The sequence below is a fragment of the Felis catus genome, chromosome A3 (genome assembly GCF_018350175.1).
Source record: "Felis catus isolate Fca126 chromosome A3, F.catus_Fca126_mat1.0, whole genome shotgun sequence".
In the NCBI taxonomy this organism is placed as follows: Eukaryota; Metazoa; Chordata; class Mammalia; order Carnivora; family Felidae; genus Felis; species Felis catus.
The window spans coordinates 84,811,293-84,825,124 of NC_058370.1; positions in this window are offsets into that span (position 1 = coordinate 84,811,293).

The following is a 13,832-nucleotide window of genomic DNA, read 5'->3' on the forward strand; positions in this document are numbered from 1 at the left end:
ATTGTTAAGCAGTGTGATTTGCTGAATCATTCTTAAATCTGAAGCCGTATTTTCCCCCTTGTTCTTCTGGCACAGGCATCCCTGCACCCTTATGGGGAACTCTACACTTAGTTTTTAGTTTATCGTTTAGTACTCATTCTGCAAAAAAAAAAAAAAGAGGAGTTTGTGTTATTTTATCTCTTTCTCTGTGCTGCTTTGGGTGATATCCAGGAAGAAAATGGGGGAAATGTTGACTTTATAACATCATCTTCATCTTTGATGCCAGTTCATTCGAGATATTATATTCAACACTATAGAGGTTATCTCCCTTGGCTTGTTCCAATTTACAGAGATTATTAAAGCGTACTTCAGGAAATACAGTTTTCAAACACAACTTCATTTGAGTTATTCATTTGTTTTTTTGCCTTTGAAGAAACTCTCAGTCGTATCTCTGACTTCTCACTATTTCAGTCACAATCGTTTCCTTTAAGTTTTCTTAACCAGTGAAATGTTTAGACCGAAAATACACAGTAAATGAATTTAGGTAAAGTGTTAGTTATGTTTAATTATAGGAAGTTATATTTCAACTATTTGGGGAAAAACCTCTTTTCAGGGTACAGGTTGAAAGTACATACTTTGCTATATTTTGCATCACTACTCCTAGAACTCTATTGCCCAACTCATATTTTCATTTAACAGTTGAATGGACAATTAGAGCACTTGCTTTCTGGACCTGTTTTGCAGGCTATAGTTTTATTTGGATTTCATTGCCATCTTGTGCAACAATATTTGAACAATTATGTAAACAATTTATTGCATATTTTTCTCTTTTATAAATTCAGTGGGAAGAAAAAGAATGAAATTGCTAAAACATGCATTTAGAGGAAGTGTATAGAGTCGTTTTTTAAAAATTAAACTATAACTTGCAAACAAAACAATCTGGCCTAATATAAGAGGAAACTGCAACACAGTTTGATACTGAGCCAGGGGTAAGGTTAGGATACAAAGTGTATGTTGTGAAGTCCTGTTATTTTCACTCAGAAATGGGTGAAATTTGGCTTTTAAACTTTTTATCATGGGGCTCTGATTTCTTCTTCTTTGTGATGGTAGGGAAAAACGTTCTGGGTTTGTTCTGTTTTGGTCTACTATTAAGCACTGTTATAAGCCCTCTATAATTCTGCATTATTTCATCTATTAATCAGGAACCTCAATGATAATCATAATTTCTATTCTGTCTTTAAATGTTGCAATTTTACCTTCCCTTGTTTTACTTTCAACAGTCATGTACTTTTTTGTTAGTCTAATCTATTTATGCTGGACAGAGAGAAGGGTCTCAGAAATACGAGCAAAGCTTAATGGTCTTTGTTTCATTCAGTGTTCATCAGTGCAAATTTTACATTGTAAGACACTGATTAGGTCTGGTGTAGGTCCCAAATAAGTACTTTACAAAAAAATGTAAAGGATGTGTACCACATTTGAGAATCATTGTCCTAAACTTTAGTCTCTGATTTGAATTAGTTAACTAACCTTTTCAAAAAGAGCTTCTCCTACCACAGAAGCATCTTATTCTTAAGAGGTAAATGAGCTCACTACTTATTTCTTCAAATTAGAGGATGGGAATTAGAGTGGCAAAAGGACTAAGGCTAATTCCATTAAATAAGCAATTGAAAACAGTTGATTTTTCTAATCAGGCAGTAAAGAATCTCTTTCCCTTGTGACATCTCAAGTCATGAAAGCCATGTATTTGAAAAACTCTTTTGTATCAGAAAGGCCTTTTTCACTCCATCCTTTTCAGGATTGTGGATTGTGGTTGGGGGCAGGGGTGAAGGGTGGGGGTGAGGTGGGATAGTGGGGAACCTTTGGAAACAGAGCTGGTAAGGAATTTAAAAATCTCATGGACAATGTAAAAGAAGGGAAAAGATTTAAGGACATCAAGTGAAACAGACACTTCCTTTCCTGACAGATCTTAAATGGCTGGGTGGAAAACAATCTTCAGACTATAAATTTTATCTATTGGAAGTAATTTTATGACCTGCAGTTGTAACCATTTCAGCTGATTGTCATGACTCTTGGGCAATTTTTTATTATATTCAGTGATTTAATTTTTCTATTAGAGGACATGATAATTGCACATTTTGGAAAAGCAATTATGTATATTTCTATTTTGGACAGAGTATGAAGCAAAAACTATATATGTATAAAAACTAGATTCACTAATGGAGTTATGGTTACTTGATCAGTCTCCCAATATTTTTAATTAAGAGAACTGTATCAAAAATAGCAAATGTTTTGTTTGGTGGAATTGTAAGATGATAAACAACAAACAATTCAAAATAGGTTCCTCTTAATTTTATGACCGAGGCAGGAAATATTCCAAGCTACTGGCTGCTCATTGTAATCACCTGGGAAGCATCTAAGTAAATACCAGTGCCCATCTGGGGATATCACCTAGGGATTGGTATTTTTTTAAAAGCTCTGTAGGCCATTTTAATCAGCATGCAGTGTTCACTACCACTATCCTCAAATAGACTCATCCCAATATTGACTAAGCCCAATATTGCTGAAATTGAGATAGTAATTATCAAATATATTGAGTCTTACTGTAGTTAAGGAATTTACACTGCACTGGGAAGAATTACTTAAAATGAAACACGTAAAAAATTTCAAAAATGAGGGGCACCTGGGTGGCTCAGTGGGTAAAGCATCTCTTTTTTTTTTTTTTTTTAACGTTTCTTTATTTTTGAGACAGAGAGAGACAGAGCGTGAACAGGGGAGGGGCAGAGAGAGAGGGAGACACAGAATCTGAAACAGGCTCCAGGCTCTGAGCGGTCAGCACAGAGCCCGACGCAGGGCTCGAACTCACAGACCGTGAGATCATGACCTGAGCCGAAGTCGGACGCTTAACCGACTGAGCCACCCAGGCACCCCAAAGCATCTAACTCTTGATTTCAGCTCAGGTCGTGATCTCATGGTTCATGAGTTGGAGACCGCATGGGGCTCCACACTGCTAGTGCAGAGCATGCTTGGGATTCTCTCTCCTCTCTCTGCCCTTCCCCCGTGCTCTCAAAATAAATGAATAAACTTAAACAATTTTTAAAATGACATTAAGACCCAACTATGGTAGAGAATTGCTTCCAAAAGTGTTCTGAGAAGAAAGAAATCATAGAGGTGTAGCAATTAAAGAAAGCTTCCAAGAGAAGCTGGGACTTCGTCTGGGCTTTTTTTTTTTTTTTTTTAATGTTTATTTTTGAGAGAGAGACAGAGACAGAGCATGAGCAGGAGAGGGGCAGAGAGAGAGAGAGAGAGAGAGAGAGAGAGAGAGAGAGAATCCGAAGCAGGCTCCAGGCTCTGAGCTGTCAGCACAGAGCCCGGCGTTGGGCTTGAAATCACGAACTGGGAGATCATGACCTAAGCCGAAGTTGGCTGCTTAACCAAGTGAGCCACCCAGCTGCCCCTCGTCTGGGCTTCTAAGTGTAGTAGTTCTGAGGGTAGCCAGCCTCCAACATGACTTCCAATACTCCCCACTCCTGGTATTCATATCCTGTGGCTTTCCTCTTGTTCTCCTTCCCTCCTATTAATAACCCTGGAGGATGCCAGTAGTGACAGCTTATGCGGAAGTCCGTGTGGGGAGAAATGGAGGCGCTGGCTAACAGACAACAACCATGTGAGTGAGCTGAAAGAAGATTCTTTAACTCCAGTCAAGTCTTTAACAGCAATCAAGCAGCATCAGCCGACAGCTTGACTGCCACCTCCTGAGTCACCTTGAAGCAGAACAGTTCAGGCCAAGGATAGAAGACAAGACTTTGGCAAGAACAAAATGAGCAAAGGAATGAAGTGGATCTGAAATGGTAATGATTCCAACGGACTATTCTGGCTACACACAACTATGTTGCCTAGGAAATATGCGTGTGTTGGGGGGAACACAGATTATTGAGGTTATTGAAAAATTTACTAAACTCTTAATGTGAAAGGGAATACGGAACCACTGAGCTTTTATTTCTCCTCTCAAAATTTTGGAAACATATTTTTAAAAACAGTAATTCAAATGCAAGGAAAGAAAATATTTTGTTTATAAATTAGCAAAAGAAAAATTAGTTTATGTCTCGTATTAAAAAAGATGAGCACCACTCTTATAAAAAAATGTTTAAGTGGGCAAAGGGTTTGGGTAGACTAGGAGATTTGGTATGTGAGGTAACTTTTATCAATTACTGGTAAACGCTGAAGCAAAGAATAAATTTATATACCACAGACCAATAGCTTGGTCCTTAATCTAAAAATATCTAAATATGTATTACAGAGATAAGAAAATCCCTTACTTTACTAAGACTTGATTTCCAATAGTGATTCCATCGGACTTCAAATAAATTTATTAAAACTTACCATCATTAACAAACATCATCTGAGTGCTTTAGACATTTTTCACATAACCACTTATTTCAAAGTGTGTGTATATATATATATATATATATATATATATATATATATATATATATACATACTAAATTTAAAGTCCAGGAGCAGCAGTTTCTAATTTTTTTTCAATGCTGTAATAGGAGCAGGAAATAATTTTATGAATGAAACTTTACCTGCTTTAAGTACAAGCTTCTTTTAGCTGTTGGAATGTTTTCCTAAAGAATTGTGCCTCAGGCAAGTCTGTGATTTTAGAATAAATCAGATCACATTCAATTGTATCAGTGTTTTTACTTTTGGCCCACTGTTTATTTTGTTAAGTACAACTCAAAATCAACAGTGTAGTTCAGGGTGAGCATTAAGGAAGTTGTGCCCACACTGTAGGGTCTGCATGAACTGCCTGTGGGGAGTAATCTATTTGCTATTTTCCACATTTCTTCAGAAAAGCAGATAGAGCATCTTGCTTCCTAAATAAAAAGTCTTTTTCATTTTAAAACAATGCACATTTATTACATAAATTTCTGAAAGATCAGAAAAATAGAAGGAATGTTTTTAATTGTACACTATAATACCACCAAGCAGAAGATATCACTATTACACTATTACATTTTTCTTTCTTTCCTTCTTTTTAAAAATTTTTTTTGATGTTTGTTTATTTATTTATTGAGAGAGAGCGAGCATGAGTGGAGGAGGGGCAGAGAGAGAGAAGGAGACACAGAATCCAAAGCAGGCTACAGGCCCTGAGCTGTCAGCACAGAGCCTGATGTGGCGCTCGAACTCATAAATCATGAGACCGTGACCTGAACTGAAGTCGGATTCTTAACTGACTGAGTCACCCAGGCGCCCCTTCTTCTTTCCTTTTTACATTTCTCTCTCTCTCTCTATCTCTATAAATATATATATTTATTTATTTATGGTGTTATATAATTATGATTATTCAGTATCCATAATTTTTATCCTATTTCTCCTCCCATTTGGGATTCATCATTCCATTCATTCAACAAATATTCATTGAGCAATATGGCATATGTTCTCATTTAACTTTAGTTCCATACATATAATTTTTAATGCCTGCCTTAAATCCCAGAAAGTACCTTTATCATAGTTTATTTAAGCAACTATTATTAAACATTTAATATTCTGTCATTTTTTATCTTTGAAGTTTTTTCTTTTAATTCTTAATTTCTTTTAGTTGTAAAATAATACTTACAAATCAAAAATCCAAATAGTGAAAAAGGGTTTATATGAAAAATTTCCTTCCCATCCCAGACCTCCAGATTCCAACTCTTCCCCTTATTTTTCAAACTTCCTTTTCTAAACAGTCTGTGTATATACAAACTTGTTTTTTTTTTCCTTATACAGATAGAAGCATGCTATATACAATGTTTTAAATATTTTATAGTCTTTTATTTGTAGATAGCTTCTGGTATTCTACTGTATGTATATATATGTGTATGTATATATATATACACATATATGTATATATGTATATACATATGTATATAATGTATGTTCTCCTGTATGTATATGTATGTACATGTACATATATATATATACACACACACATACATACATATGTATCAATGGAATAGGCTAGAAAACTAGTATATATACATATACTACATACATATATATACATATATATATATATACTAGTTATATATGTACTAGTATATATATATACTAGTTTTCTAGCCTATTCCATTTGTTAGTACAGCTTGAACAATATTAAATTGTTCCTAGACTTTAATAGGGTTGTATCCAACATTGAGCAAGATTCTAGCTTTGGCTTTAGATAGAAAATCATGGTAAGGACGTATCCATCTATTATTATGCTAATGAATTATAAAAATCAAGAATGGATGTTGTATTTTTAGTATCTATGAAGATGAATGCATTTTCCTCCTTTGATCTATTAACTGGTGGAAGTATATTAATAAATTTCTTAGAATCAAGTCACCTCTGTATTCCTAGGATGAATTTAGATAATGCAGAGTTCCAATACTACTACATATTTATTTTCATCTTAAACATACCAAAACTTTTCATTTTATTTTAAATCCTTTGTAAATATTATTTTATTGATTACATAATTTTCCATCTAGCAGATGATTATCATTTTTTTCTTAATCATCTATTGTTGGGGATTTGTTTCCCTTTCAAGCTATCTTAAACAACGAGGAACAGATTAAACAATTTTTTGATGTATGCAGTATAACTCAGAGATAAGCCTCAGTCTTCTAGCCTTGTGAGTTTTACCATTAAATTCAAGTAATGTGAGTCTCTATCTCCCTACGGTGGGAAACTTAGTGTGTACCACAGTGTGTCTCTTTGAGGAGCCTCTGAAACGTTTCTTGTTCTAGTTTTTGGCTTCTGCTGAATTTTCATCTCATTTGTTTCTGACCTCTTGTGGAAGCTGTCTTTTCTTTAGTTGACTCACAAGAGATCAGAACTCCCTTTTAAATTCCTTAAAACACAATCCAAACAAAGCAGCTACCAAAGATAGTTATGTGTAATAGACTTTTATTGTTGATCTAGTGATTAGTTACACTGAGTTATAGCACAACAGATAAGATTAATATTAGACACTGATGTTCTTGTAAGTCCTTTGACCATTTGTGCTATTGAGAATTAGTCATTTTGTGACTTTGCCTTTAACGTTATCTTCTTCCTTCTCCTTTCATCTCTGGACTGTCCAGAGATGAGCTCTCTCTCATGTCCCTGAAAATTAAAATTCTTCCCATTTCATTATGAGGAACAATTCAATGCTTTATTTATCCTTATCTCACAACTGGCCATGTCCTAAGGCCTGTCTTTCCACAACTGAAATGACCCTTCATATTTTTTTTTTTTTTTTGGTTTGTTTCTAATCAAAAGGTATTTCTCTCCTAAGAAGAACTACCCTGCAGGATTTTAACGTACTTCCCTAACCGCCTCCCAGCTCTCTCCGGGAGTGGTGATCAGTTTCAAACATGGTGCTAAGTTTTTAATAAAATTAGTCAGATAATGCGGCACTGGTACTGGTGTGGCATTCCTTCCTGTATTTTTCAAGCCTTTTGATAATGCAGTAATTACCTGCCTTTTCTGTTGACGGAAGAATTAGATTGTTGAGATCCTAACATGATGTATCTGTCAGCAGCATTGATTCATCATTACTGAATGCCAAGGTTTTCTCTAATTTAAAAAATGGGAGGATTAATTGATCAGTGTCTTTTACCTCCTCCCTCTTTCCCATTTTTATATCCCTCTGTATTCTCATGTCATGTTTCTACTGCCTGCTTCCCGCCCCCCCCCCCCCCCCCCCACTAAGAGAGATATCATGGTATGGGGTGGGAGTTGGGAGGGTCAGATGTAGTGTAAAGAACACACTCTTTCCTCTAGGTTAGATTAGCACCTAACTCTATTTTGTTTAGAAAACTTCTGAACAGTGCATATTGAGTTAGGACTTCTTTCCCCCATTTTGTCCTATATACCATCCACGCAAGCAACCCCCTGTGGATTCTCTGACCACCTAGGACTGTCTCTGGTTAGATTATGTTTGTCCTCTGTATATACAAGATATGGGCCTTATATTTAGAGTGTTGGATATAGGGATTATGGTCCCTATGCAGTATGTGTTCAATTACATATATTCACTTGAGTCCACAACATTGGGTGCTCTCTATAAACAGAAATAGCTCAATGTTCAGAATCTGAGTATAGATTTGTCTTCAAACTCACAGGGCCTGCATGGATAGTGCAGATAAAACTTTCCTTTTTAATGTCTTAAAATTTCCTTTAAATATATTAAATAGGACCTTGAATCCGGCTTGTCTCCCCTGACACCTAGTAGTCATCATTATCATCTTCATCGTCTCTCACCACTCTACTCTCTAGAGTGCACTCTTCCTTTTCTCTCTCCCTCCTGCCTGGAGCCACTGGACAAGAAATGCTGCACAGAGCTCTGAGAGAGGTCAAGGGTGCAGAGGGTCAGGACTGGCCAGGTGGTGAGAATTGAAGTCACAGAAGCAGATGATATCGGGAGTAAGTGTGAAGAAAGGAGGATCATGAGTCTTGTGCATTGCTGAATGGGGAGGGGGACAGCCCTAGAAGTATCAGAAAAGGAATAATCCAATTAATCAGGAGTAATATCATATTTAATAATAGGTTCTGATTCATGCCAACAGTGTGTTCCCAACCCTAATTAGTAATGGGGGAAAAATTATACCCAAAGCACTCATCTCTGAAATTATTCATTTGATATAGATATAATAATGATTAAGCCTCTCATTCATATTAATTGGAGACAAAATAAAATCCAAATATAATCCTCAATCTTCATTTACATTTATAATTCTAATCCACCTGCGCTACCTTTTTTTCCAGCATAAGTAGAAAAATGAATGGTCAGCACTTTACTTGTTCTTCCATGTCTAGGGTAAGGATACAAATTGCAGTGAACCGGTCACAATTTGAGTCAACATGCAAACAAAAGAGAAGCTAGTAGTAAAGATCCTGGCAATTCAAATGTGGGGTGATAGGCTCCTGAAGTAATGGTTACTCAATGTCTCACTGAGGTGACTGTGGGTTCAGTGTTTTTGCCTTTAAATTCTTGTTCCAACACTACATACAAGTCCTTGGAACTGAGGAAGTTAACCTCACTGAGCCTTACTTTCCTCATTTCTAAGACAGAGATGATAATAACAGGGCCAACTTTATACAGATGTTGCAAAGAATAAATGAGATAATACATACAAAGCACATACTTGGCACACAGTAAGCACTGGATAAACAGAAGCCATTACTATGATACAGGCAGTGATTACATAAAGGCCACCTACCACAAATGGTCTCAGATGCTCAAGCAGAAGACCCGCTTAGGCATCCTTAACCCTACCCTATCTCATCACCTCATCAAATCTTTGACAAAGTCCTGGCTTTCTTACTTCCAATACACACCCGAAATCCACGCCCTTCTCCCCAGTTCCACTGTGACCACTCATGCCCATACCGCCATCATCTCTCTCTCCTAGCTGAGTGCGCCGACCTCCCAATGGGTCCCTAGCTTCCACCCTTGTCAAGTCCATTCCTCAACCTGTAGCCAGAATAGACTTACAGAACTATAAATCCTATCAACTGGGGGCACTTACATTATACACTGTCTACTATTTGTTTGTTTTCATAATAAGCCCCAACTCAGCCCCACGGTTTATAAAGGGCTGGCTGGACTTAACTCCTGTGTCCCTTCCTAGCTCTTATTCTACTCAATAAAGTTCAGCCATATGACCACATTTTGGTTCCTTGTCCACACAAAGCCCTTTGTCCAGGCACTTGTTCTCCTCTCAGCCTGCACTGTTCTTTTCCCCTTCCTCTGAATGGCTGGCTCATTATTGTTATTCAGGCTTCAGTTCAAATTTCATCTTCCAGAGAAGCCTTTTCCATCTGCTCTAAACATGGTGACTACCTCCAGTAACTGTTGTCTCATCACCTGGCTTATTTTCTCCATGGTGTTCATTACAACCTGGAATTATAATGTGCATTTTTTGCTGTCTGGTTGAGTCTCTGTATGCCCCACTAGAAGGTCAGCCCCATGAGGGCAGAGACGAATCCTGGGTTTTTTTTGTTGTATCTCTAGGGCTTGGCATTTGGTATATTATCAGTGAGTATTTGTTAAAATGTTGAATAAATGAGTTGTGCGCCCCTTAGAAAGTGTGGGTTTATGTGAGAGGAGTGTGTGTTTATATGACTGTGAGTGCGAGGATGCTCTACTACACACGAATACGCAGGAGTATGTGAGTGTGTCTGAGGGTGTGCCTGTGAGTGTGGTTGTGTTACTGCTTGTGTATGTGTGTGAGAATGTTTCGGCATGCGTATGTGAATGTGTGCATGTTTGTGTATTTGAAGAACATTAGAGAAACCGGATTTCTCTGGTTTGATCTGAATCAGATACTTTAATTAAATACTTAACAATTAGGGTTTAATCAAGTGCTTTAATTAAAATAATCCCATGATGACAAACTATAGTATTATAACAAAGGAATATTTTATAGTCCTCTATCTTAAGAGATTGACCTCATGAAGTTAATCATTAAAATGGGATATGTTGAGTAAGAACTTGTGGGATTTTTGTTAAATCCTATGGGAACTCAATGCTTTTTCTATTTCCTCTTTAAGGAGACAACCCTGTGATCTACAGGGATTTGCTGGATAAATGCATACCTTTTCCTGCCTAATGTCCATGCCATTCCTACTGCTTGGAATATTCTTATCCCACCTCTTTGCTGAGGTCATTTAGGGATTCACTGTCTGTCTCCTCCTCTAAGCTCGAGGAGTGTAGAGACCTCCCTTTCTTGTTCATTGCCACATCCCAGCATCTAACATAACATCTGGCAGAAATGCTCAAAAGAAATTCTACATAGTAATTAAAAAGGAAAGCTAATACCTTTTTTAAAGTATATATATTAAAAATATCAAAAACAATATGACATATATACACATATATATGAAATGATTACTTTTCCCAAAGGCAGGGCTTGCTTGGTTTGTGATACACACATAGGATGCTCAATAAAGAGAAGTCAGTTAGTTGAACCTTGAACTCATACTATCCTATGCCCATGAACAAGGACATTCTAAAATAAGACCACCTGATTACAATACAAATTCTGCCACTTATTAGCTATATGACCTTGGGGAATTCACATGGCCTCTCTGAGGCTCAATTTGCTTCTCTGTAAAACAGGTTTTCTATTGGTACCTTCCTCAAAGCAATGCTACAAGAATTAAATACTTTGCACCATACTTGGAACATAGTGAGTGCTCAATAAATACCGAAAAGAAAAACAAGGCTATCAGAAATTATATCATTCAAACATTTAACATTTCAACATTTTAGCATTCTAGCCTTCAGAATAGGGTATATAAAAATACGCTTGTAGGGGTGCTTGGGTGACTCAGTTTGTTGAGCATGACTTCGGCTCAGGTCATGATCTCACAATTCATGGGTTTGAGCCCCACATTGGGCTCTGTGCTGACAGCTCAGAGCCTGCAGCCTGCTTCAGATTCTGTGTCTCCCTCTCTCTCTGTCCCTCTCCCACTCGCACTCTGTTTCTCTCTTAAAAATAAGTAAACATTAAAAAAAAATAATAAACATGCTTGTAACCTAACAGTGGGAAAGGATTTCTTCAACAAAAAAAATTTTTAAAATTTTTTAATGTTTATTTATTTTTGACAGAGAGACATAGAGCATGAGCAGGGGAGGGGCAGAGAGAGAGGGAGACACAGAATCTGAAACAGGCTCCAGGCTCTGAGTTGCCGGCACAGAGCCCGACACGGTGCTTGAACTCACAGACTGCAAGATCATGACCTGAGCCGAAGTCGGATGCTCAACCGACTGAGCCACCCAGGCGCCCCTTCAACAAAATTTCAAAGTGCAAAAAATTAGTGCTTTGATCACATCAGAATTAAGAAGAATTTTGGTCAGCTCAGGTCATGATGGAAAGAGTAAGTAGACAAATGGAGAAGATATTTTTAATATCCAACTGACCTTGATTATTCTAATATCCTTTGATTATTATTTATAAAAGGAAATCCTAAAAATCAACAAGGGAAACACAATTGTGCAACTATGATAGAAAAATGGACAAGGCATATGAACAACAAAAAAAATGTATAGACAACAAATTCCCAAAGGCTAATGAGCATAACTCCTTAAATTAATTTTTATCAGAGAAATGCAAATAAAGAAATAATGAGATATCCATTTATGCCAATTAGTGTCACAAAAATTAGAAGCTGGAAAATGTGAAATGTTGGCAGGGATGGGGCATGTAGGGAGTGTAGACTGGGGTAGCCATCTTGGAGAGCTGTCAGTACTTAGCCAACTTAGGTATACACATACCAATTCTGCTCCAGGGTATATACCCCAGATAGATTCTCACAGAGTGTCTTAGAAGATACAGCTGTCAGGATAAACTCAGTTGTGTTGTGAAACAAAGAATCCCCAAATCTCCGTGGTTTGAATAAACACAAGTTCATTTTTGTTCACACTATGTGTCCAGCACGCATTGGCAGGGGCTTCCTTACTCAGCTAGTCTCTTTGGGGCCCATACTGATAAAGCAGCCTTTTTTGAACATTGCTCATCCCTGAGCCACAGGGAGAAGCAGGTCTTAGGAAGTCCTGAACGGGTGATTAAATGCTCTAACCCAGAAATGACACATGTCACTCTTCATACAATTCATTGGTTAGAACTAGGCACATGGTCCACCTGACAACCAGGGATCAGGAATTGTAATCCTACCTTGTGCTACCATAGAGAACGAATCTATTATAAGGGACATATACAAGAATATCCCCTGGAAGGACTCAGAGATGGGAGCAACAGATTAGATATGTACATAGCAATGTGGTTAAATTTTAAAATCATAGTGTTGAATACAAAAAAGAAACAGAGTAAGATCAGATACTATTTATGTAAAAACACATAAAGATAAAACTGTATACATTTCCATGGTTTCACCCTCTGAGCCCAAGGTTCTGCCTTCAGAGTCTTTTTTTTTTTTTTTTTTGAAGGGTGGTAATATTTTTGCAACCGAGTAGTTTTATCATTCTGTTTCTTGCCTGTAGAATTTGGGGGGTCCAAAAGCCTTACTTCATTTCATCCTTGCCCTGTGCCTTTTGGTCCATGTTGGCAATGTCTGCATAACAGCTGGCAGTGTTGGAATAACATCTTCAAACACTTTGTGAGTCTGCATGTATATCACGAGATTCACACCATTAGACATTATGGTCGTCCAAAGATCTCTCCTGGATCACCCCATCTCTATTCCTCACTTCTACTGAGACTGTTCAGGGTATCCATGAGTCACACATGCCTAATCTCTCCTGCAAATTTTGTCCCGCCAGCTATACCCTCAGCCATCTTGCCAGAACACATACTTCTAACAGTGAATCTCCTAATTTTGTCTGGATAGACTGAGAAATTCCAAAATCAAGTCCTGGTTTTCTTTTACTTAATAATTCTTCCCTTAATTTGCCTCTTTCTTTTCCCATTTTATCGTAAACAACAAGAAGAAACCAGCCTGGACTTTGAACATTTTGCTTAGACATCTCCTCAGCTAAATAACCACAGGTCATCACTTACAAATTCTGCTTTCCATATAACCTGGCAGAATACAATTCAGCTAGATTTTCTGCCGCTACATAACAAGGATCCCCTTTTCTCAAGTTTTGAAAATACTGTTCCTCATTTCCTTCTGAGCCTTCCCAGCAGCTTCAGCATGCATTTTTCTACCGACATCTTGTGTATGGCAGTGTATGTATCTTGTAAGACAATACAGGCTTTCTCCGTCATGCTCTCCTTCTTTTTTAAAAAAAATTTTTTTTCAACATTTATTTATTTTTTGGGGACAGAGAGAGACAGAGCATGAACGGGGGAGGGGCAGAGAGAGAGGGAGACACAGAA